Raw genomic sequence first — 9,497 nt, 5'->3', positions numbered from 1 at the left:
TGATTTAGAGGGATGTATACGCGCAGCCTATTAGCAGAAGGACTAACGTTCCTCTTACCAAGGATGCTTACGGAGGAGCAAAGCCCTGGGCAAAACACTGCTGCCTTTCGCAACAAGTCACTAACCATGCATCCTTTCTGAACACCTGTCCCTTCCAAATCCCCCAGTACCTGGCCTCAGGGAGGCAAGAGTCCAAAGACCACCCCTGGCTCCACCCTCCCTCACTGGGACTCCTGGGACAATGACATTCATTCTTGGACCCTCTGTTACCTCCTTTGTCCAATGGGAATGCTGGTCATGTCCCCTAAGGTCCCAGGAACAAGCGTTTGAAGAGTCCTTGGCACTATGATATGTACTAACTAGTATTACCTTCAGCAGAAGAATCGTAACTGACAGTGCTGGAAGAGAGTATGGGTCAGGGCAGACCTGTGCCCTTGGACACATGACCTCACATCTCCCAGCCTCAGTTACCTGGTCTGTGAAATGGAGTGATGACTATGACCACATGACATGTTCATTGGTGAGATTAAGTGGCATGATGCACATAGAAAGTTGCACTCTCTGCCTGGCCCATAGAGGGGCTGTCCTGCTGCCCCGACTGCCCGCAGGAGGAGAATGACCCTAGGGGAACTGGTGGGAGAACTGAGTCCAGGCCTCTCTCCTCCTTGGTAGCTCAGTTCTCCCACCACTCCCTGCACCACCAAGCACCACCACATCATTGAAATGTGAGATTCATCCCACTATTTTTCCCATGGTCAGCTGTCATTTCATATAATTCCTAGCATCAGGAACCAACCTCACGGGACTCCCCACATGCTCTTGGTGGTTTATGATCCCTACAGATGGAATGATAGCTTTATGATGTATAATTGGCCATATATAAGCCACATTTTATTTTTATTTATCATTATTGCTAATTATATGAGCAAATCCTTGTCACTTAGGGGAACATATAAATTATATCTCAATCATTTGTGCAGGGCTGATTCCCAAAGAAAAGAGAGTCAGTGGGCCCATCTAATATATAGATTTTATATATCTAAATTATACAGACACAGACACACATTTATATATACATACATGCTCACATAAATACATATATGTATGTGTGTATACATATATAGATACACATATTTATATTTTTTTCACACCTCTTTCAATCTCCCAGAATTAAGAGCACATTTTCAAAGAAAGACTGTCAAGGGCAGGCAGCTTGCTGTGTCAGCTTGGCTAGGCTACTGTCCCCAGTGATTCAGTCAAGCAGTGATTCATGTGTTGCTGATAAGGTACTTTGCAGATGTGGTCTTAGCCCATAGTTAGTCGTCTTGAAGCAAGGGGGATTGTCCCAGACAACCTGGGTGGGCCTGGTCCCATCAGTTGAAAGGTCATAAGAGCAGGACCGGGGTTCCCTGGGGAAGAGGAAATCCTGCCCGTGAACAGCAGCCTGAGTCGGTGCCTGGGAGTTTCAGCCCTTCCTGAAGACACATCCCATGATTCTAGGCCAGCCCAGCCAACCCCACGGGCACCTAAGCCAACTCCCCTCCCTGACATTCATCTGAAGCTGGTTCACTCTCTGGTTGAACCCTGACTGAGACAAGAACCTGGAGAATGACAACTCACAGGGCAGGCCAGGTGCCCCTGAGCTGGCATCGGGTATAAACACGTCTCATGGAAGTGTTTCTTGACACACCCACTCAAAGAACCCAAGAGGGTATAACCTGTCACAGCCAGGCCCCAGACTGAGGCAGTGTCACAGCCATCGCATCCTGCCAATCAGAGCAGACCAGGGCCAGCCCCGGTTCAAGGGTGGGTAAGCACCCCGCCGTGGATGGGAGGAGGGGTGTGTGCACGGAAGGGGTGGGCAGGAGGAGTTGTGGGCAGCTCTGGGGCTGCAGGATGGCTCCCAAAGAGTGAAGCTCCTAGTCCCAGAACCTGTGTCTCTGTACCCTTATAGGACAAAAGGGATTTTGTGGGTGTGATTAAATTAAGAATCTTAAAATGGGGAAATGATCCTGGATTATCAAGCTGGACCCTAAATGGGGAGGGGGAGGGGCCTAGGAAGGGGGAGGAGAGGGGAAGAGAGAGGGGGTAGGACTCAGATCCCCCTGTCCAGTCCCCCTTCCCCATCTCAGCTCAGAGCTCCTGCCACCCAGACCCTCCTTGCACAACAGGGAAGCTCCCAGCCCTCCCTCTGGCCAGGCCTGGCTCACACTGGTCCCCAGTGACTCCATTGGGATCCTAGGTGGTCACAGGCAACGAGGCCAAGACCCCCCTACCTGCCTCCCACAGATTTTCCACTTTGCATGCTAAACTGATGACTCTTCCCCAATTCCTGCCGGATACTCCCTCCCCTCCCAAACATAATGCCTTGGCTTTCAGTACAATTTCAGTCATGTTAATGGAAAAAAAATATGCTGAACGAATGCTTCTAATAACCAGCCATGCATTTCTACTCACCAGCCCATAGGGGAATGGATCTTGCTCATTCACTGTCCCCAGTGAGATCTGGGGTAATGTGTCCTGAACCTAATTCTCAGACTATAATGGTAGGGAGAACCCATTTGGGGGCCACATTTTGAGTTAATGATATATACTCATTTAGTGGATGGACAGCTAAAAGCAAAAATGCAGCAGCTAGAAGATTACTATCAAACTCTACTTTTTTCTTTTTTTTGCTTTAGTTTTAAGTTCCATGTATCACAAGAGCTCTGAAACTTCTCAAAGTTACATAAAATCCACACATGAAGTTTGGTTTCCAAACTAGGTCAATCTAGGGGAAAAAGAGGATGTTGCCTTTGTTTAATTATCAAAGAATGTATTGAATAGAAAAGTGTATTCTTTCTGCTCAACATTCTTTGTTTCCGCAAACTGCATCTCACACTCCTGCGATCTGTGAGTCCACAATCAAGTGTCAGTCATGGTACCCCACCCCCAAGAGACGTACTGAGCCGTGAATCAGGCTGGCCAATAAGAAGGCTCCATTCTACTGAGCATGTGACCCAAACAGACCAATCAGGGTCTTCCCTGGGACTTTATGCTAAGGGAGGAAATTCTTTCTCAAGCCGTGAAGACCACATAAGCTGGAGATTCCTGGCACCATTGTCCCCTGATGCACGGAGGGACCCAACTGCAAGAAAAGAGAGGGACATGTGAGGAAAAAAAGCAGAGCTTAGTGGAGATGTGAGAGGAAGAGAGAGAACCTGGTGGGATCATTTGATCCCTGGAGCCCCTCGACCCAGTGGTTGAGCCCACTGGGTTTCATGAGCCCAACAATGTCCAATTTAGCGTATGCAGTTTGGGTTGATTTTCTATCCTTTACACCCAAAAATGTCCTGAGTGATACAGAGAATTTCTGCCATTCAGTCATTCATTCACTCACTTGACCAAACACAAAAGACACTGTCCCAATCTTGAGAGTTGAGCAGAGACAGCAGCCATTATACAGACTGGCCCAGAGAGTTGGTCCCTGACAGGGTGATGAGGGCCACCAAGGAGAAACTGGGGTTTTCAGGGCATGTGCCAAGGAGGGCCCCCCCAGTGGGGAACTTGGGTGCCCTCCCCCAGAAATGACCCAGAAATGACCACAGCTCCTGAACTCTCTGCTATTGTTTCAGAGGGTTTCTTTTTTGAGTTCTAAAGTCATCACGGATACCAGCTCCTCTGGGGGAAATAAACATTGTCACTCACGTCTCTGGAGGGAAGCCTCTGCTTCCTCCTGTGCAGAGATAAACACTTTCCTCGCTGCACAGAGGCTAGGGTGGAGGGGGTGCAGACAAGCCCCTGAAACAATGTGTGGAGGGAGCCACGTTCTCACCACACCCCACCCCTCAAGGCCTGACTGCTCAGCGTCTCCCAGGAGGATGCATGGGAGGCATGCAGACCGGAGGCCCAGGACCACATTATGCAGGGTCCCACACAGAAAACCTTCCCGGGAGGGTGCCAGCCCCACTGCAGTCTCACCAGAGGTAACAAATACAGACACGTGCCCACAAGCAGACACACACACCACCACAGGTAAACACACATGCACATACCGACATGCACACACATGGAGACACAAATACATACACACATGCACTTGCACACAGGTGTGCACACACAGTACATTCACAGAAACGTACGGACACAGGCATGCACAGACACATGTTCAATCATAGACATGCACATGTGGACATGTGCACACACACGGAGTCACAGATACACACACACACACCCTGAGACGCACGCCTGCACATACATTCACACACAGACACACAGCAGAGGGGTGTGGAGGATGAGGAGGCGTAAGGAGAAAGCAGGCCGGAGGTGAAGAGAGTGTCTGAGGGTCTCTGCGGCCTATAAAGTGTGTGAGGGGACTGGGGCCCCGCGTGGAAGGGACCAGGCTTCAGCCACTCTGGGTGTGCTAGACATTCAGGGTCCAGACCCCAGCTCCTCCCCTAGCCCCCGAGCTTCCCTGCACCCAGTGGAGATGGCAGGGCTGCCCTTGTCAGGGAGGGGGCATGAGCCCTGCCTGAAGTGTTGAACTAAACAGTCATAGCACAGCACGTGGCCAGGATCGAGGAGGGGTCCCAAGTTGCTGGAATAGTGAGAAAGGAGCACCATGTCTGAGTCAGAGAAAGGAGCCAGGGAGCTGTACAGTCAAAGCAGAAATGGGGAGACGTGGGGCCCATCAGCACTGATGGGGACCCCCATCCCCAGCCCTGGCCCAACAGCAACGCAGGGGTCAGGGTCTTGTCCCTCCGCTGCAGCCCAGACCTGCTGGTGCTGTGGCAGCGCCCAGGGACACCAGCAGAGGGCAGTGATGACCCACAGACAGACCAGCTCAGGAGTACTTGGGTATCAACCTGGAGTCCCCCGGAAACTCGGAGGTGGAGGGCACACGGGCTTTCCCAGGAAGATGCCTGAACGGTTGACAGTAGAATTCAATGCACCCCAAGCAAGAGCGCTCCACAGCCGGGAAGAGTGACCCTTGCCACCCCGTGGGGAAAGGCTTCAACACCCTACCCCCAACCCCCAGCTCTTCTCTCCGCCTTCTTCCCCAGCCTGCTTCTTCAAGTCTCTCCTTGGTCCTTTCCTCCTCACCCTCCAGGCTCCCTTCAGGATTTCCTGAGGTCCCCAAATCCCCAGGCCTCGGAGACCCCACGTGGGTGCCACCTCCCCCATGTCCCCCTGGCCTGAGACTCAGCGGATACACAAGGCGCTCGGCCCCCCACCCTCCCACGCCGCCCACTGCTGCCCACCCACCACGCCCGACATGCCCACCGCATCATCAGCACCCGTTCACCCATCACCAGCGTCCTCCTCTCGCCTCCTCCTCCCACCTGCCAGGTCAGTAGATGAGTGAGGAGCTCGTTGTCCTAGACGCTCACAGATTAAGTCGACTGCTTTTCTACAGAAGAGACTCTGCTTCTCTTGAACTTCACAAACTTTCACCTGTTAAATATCTGCTGGGTGCCTTGAAAATATACAGCTTCATTCAGTAGAAACCAACAGCACTGTAAAGCAACCATACTCCAAAAAAACATTTTTAAAAAGTTTACAGCTTCATTGAGATAAATTCATATACCATGAAGATCACCCATAGAAAGTACACAGTTCAATAATTTTGAGTCTTTTTACAGAATTACCCGTCGCAACCATCATCCCATCCTAGAATATTTTCATCACCCCAAAAGGAAACTCCATCTGTAGTCAGTCTTCATTGGTCATGGCCCTAAGCCTCCAGGACTCTGTCTTCTGTAGACTGGTCTAGGCTGGACATTTCGTGTCAGTGGACTCCTACAGGACGTTGCCCTTGGGGACCATGTTTCACTCAGCAACATGTTTTTGAGGCTCTGCCTTTCAGACTGCCCACGAGGACATGGTGTTAAGCCAGATAAGCTCTGGTGTCTGCCCTCAGGCAGCTCCCCTCTATGAAGGAGGCAGATGAGAACAGTAAGGATAGCCCAGATCATTCATTACCATGTTGATAAGGAGAGCTCAGGGGTGCCCCAACGACTGTGAGCTCCGGGCCAGTGAGCAGGAACAGGCCAGGGACATAGCAATGAGGCTGCCAAACTCCTACTGCTACTCCCAGCAGGGTGGGTGGGAGTAGCCAGACGAGCAGAGGCCAGAAAAGTACCCTGGGCCCAGCTGGTGCTAGTGGTGAAGAACCCTCCTGCCAATGCAGGAGACATAGGAGATGCAGGTTAGATCCCTGAGTCGGGAAGATCCCCTGGAGGAGGGCATGGCAACACACTCCAGTATTCTTGCCTGGAGAATCCCCATGGACAGAGGAGCCCGGAAGGCAACAGTCCGTGGGGTCATAAAGAGCCGGACATGACTGAAGTGACTTAGCATGTGCAAATGCCCTGCTCCAGGAAGGAAATAATAGAAAGGCACGTGCCTGGAGACCCACAGGAAGGAATAGGGCTTACAGTGAGATCCACATGAAGTCATAAGGAGTGGGGAGCCTAGAAACCTCCGGTCAGGGGCTTTAACTTTATCTGAAAGGCAATGGGGAGCCATTGAAAGTTCCAAGCAGAGGAGAGATGTCATCACACTTTTGATTTGCAAGTTGGTTCTGAAGGCAGGGATAGGTGAGGCTCTGCGATGGAAGAGGGAGATGATTTGCCACAGACCTCAGAGGCAGGCTGGACACAGGGGTGGGAGAGAGGAAGGGGTGCCTGGGGCTCCATCCTGAGTTGGGGCAGGTGGAACTGCAGCAACTGGTGGGGCATCCAGGGCTAGGCACCATTGGATCACTATCCCACGTAATTCTTGGCCAAAGTAGCCAGTGACTTTCAGGCCCCAACCTCACTATCTAACACAGCTTGGCAATAAACTTTCATAGGCTGCTCACCAGCCCCTCTGCGCTGCCAGGTAATTGAAAATGCATCCAGCCCACTCCTCCAGGCAGCAGCCACCTCGCCATTTCACGTCCTCAGCAAACGGGCACCACTGTGAAATGATGCTCTGCTCTCGGCCCATGTGTCAAACCTCCATGTTTTCTGTAACCAGCACATCTTGTGCCTGCTTTAATTCCCAAATGATCTTCTACCCAAATGTATTATCAGGGCTTGATTCAATCAATACAGGTGGGGATCAGCCCTCAAGGGTGTTTGGTATATGCATGCAGCTACTCCTGCTCCTACACCACGGTGCCCCACAAACCCCAAACGGGTGGGCCTGCCCCACCACAGGGCAAACCAGCACGAGCATCCAGATAACCAACGTGAGATCCATAAGACCCCCAGATGCCATAGACACCCTCTCCCTGCCCAAAGGGCCCTGCAGTCCTGCTCCCTAACTGCCCTGGGCGGGCCCTGACCTCAGGACTCCCTTGGGGGGAAGTGTTTCACAAACTACGAAGGTTTTGTGTTAATCTGGGCAGAAACAGACTCTGGGAATGGGAGCATACGTGCTCTGCATGAATTGGGTCTTATTGAGATAGGATCAGGGTTTAAATTAGATCCTTATCTTTCACTCTGGACATATAACAACAGGATGTTGGGGTTTCTAGTTCCCAAGGATTTAGCAAAACTTTTGCTCAAAAAAAATGGAAAAAGATGCCAGAAGGACTTTTTCCCTTCCAAAAGGAGGGTCATGGGGTCTGAAACCAAATATATGAGGTCAAGTTCTCCCCTCTTGAACTTGCTCTGGCAAAAGTTCAATAGAATCATATCCTCTGGTTCTAATTCTAAACTTCCTGGAGGGGGGCAGCAGGAGGGCTCACTCAACCTATAGCCTTTCTCAGAATAAATCACTGGCAGGTCACGACAGCTGTACTTATTGAAATATGAAGTTATTTGACATGCTCACATTTTCACTTCCCCTCTGTTTAAGCTGACTGGGCAAGAAACGGCTGTAATCAGGGAGAATCGTTCATTTAGCACTAAATGCCTTTAGGGGCCTGGCAATCGTGTAAATGGGTGGCACTGCTGGGTGACAGAGGCAGTAGGGAGTGATAGGCACCGGGTAAAGTCAGGAAGGTGGCAGCTGCCACGCCAAGCCCATCAGTCACTGCCTGGGAATAGAAGCTGCAGACACGAGGGTGCTTGGCCTTGCCCCACAAATAGGTATATACATCCTTCACCATTAGGCCATGGAAGGACCAAGCGTCCTAGGATCAATGACTACAGTCCCACCCCCGAGAGCGGCAGAACCCGTAAGACTGACCAAAGCTCAATTTACCACCAGCCCCAAAGGGACAAAGCCCTGGGTCCCAATTAAATTTGCATAAAATCATATTTGTCCCTCTTCTTGCTCTCTCATGACCCTTGTCCCAGTGTGGGAACCAAGCATTTGGTGCCACTTCCTTTGAACAAGAAGGATGCTCCAGGAAACAGAAGAAAACCAAACAAAAACTCTGCTTTTATTTCAAAAGTCTCATCCATAAAGCAGGGCGAGAACTCGGGGAGAATGAAGCTGGGAGCAGGACAAAGGAGAGAAAAGCTTCTTAGAAAACATGCCCTCCCACCTCATCCGTCCCTGAGACAGGCAGAGTCTCTCTCCAAGTTTGTATGTGAGAGGGGGGAATCTTTCCAGGAAGAGCCCCCTTGGAGGGGACAAGCTCCCCCTGAAGCTACGGCTGCCCAGGGTACCCGGGTAGAGAGGACATGCTGCTGGGGCAAAAGAAGGGACAGCAGAGGGGAGCTGGAACCCCAGGATGTCAGGGGAGTAGCAGGGTGGACCCCCAAGTCACCCCCAGTGCTGTGAGAGAAGCTCCCTGCACCCTCTGTCCCTGGGAACAGAAGAAAGTGGCTAAGGGAGAGCAGGGACAGGCACAACCCTGCAGACATCACAAGGAAGGATTGGGCAGACACTGCACAGACCAGAGTCTGAGGGTCAGGCAGGACCAAACGTCCCAGCGGAGGCCAGACGCCCAGCCCTGACGCTCAGGCACACCACAAATGCCCCAGGGAAGAGATGCAAAAGAAAGTTACTTCTCTGTCTCAGGGAGCTGGAGGGCTTGGACCAGACACCCACCCTTCCGTGCTGAGGCTTTCTGAGGGTGGGGCTACCTTGGTGCCAACATGATGGAGACCTCAGGAAGAACACCCTGCAAACTCCCCGGGACCTTGTTAAAATGCACATGCTGATCCCATACGTGTGGAGTGGAGACTGAGTTCTGCATTCCTAACAAACTCCAAGGCGAGGCCAGTGAGGCTCGTCCAGGGACTGTGCTATCAAATAGAATAGGAAAGTTCTAGATGGTGCTAAAGGGGACCTCCCTGGTGGTCCAGTGGTTAAGACTCTGTGCTTCCATTTCTGGGGCACCAGTGTAATCCCTGGTCCGGGAACTAAGATCACACATGCCAGGTAGTATAGCCAAAACAACAAAAAAGAAAAAAGAACAAAAGTACTTCCTAGAAGGTGCTAAAGACCCAGAATCCACTGGCCAAATCACAGGGATTTGCCCACAGGCCTGAGTGCTGGTCAGAGAGTCAAGGCCAACTCACGGGCGCTCCCCATACATTCACCAGAATTGCACACCTTGGAATTGAGGGTAACTGAAA

This window comes from Bos indicus, chromosome 13 (genome assembly GCF_029378745.1).
Source record: "Bos indicus isolate NIAB-ARS_2022 breed Sahiwal x Tharparkar chromosome 13, NIAB-ARS_B.indTharparkar_mat_pri_1.0, whole genome shotgun sequence".
Lineage (NCBI taxonomy): Eukaryota > Metazoa > Chordata > Mammalia > Artiodactyla > Bovidae > Bos > Bos indicus.
This window is presented reverse-complemented; position numbering follows the sequence as displayed.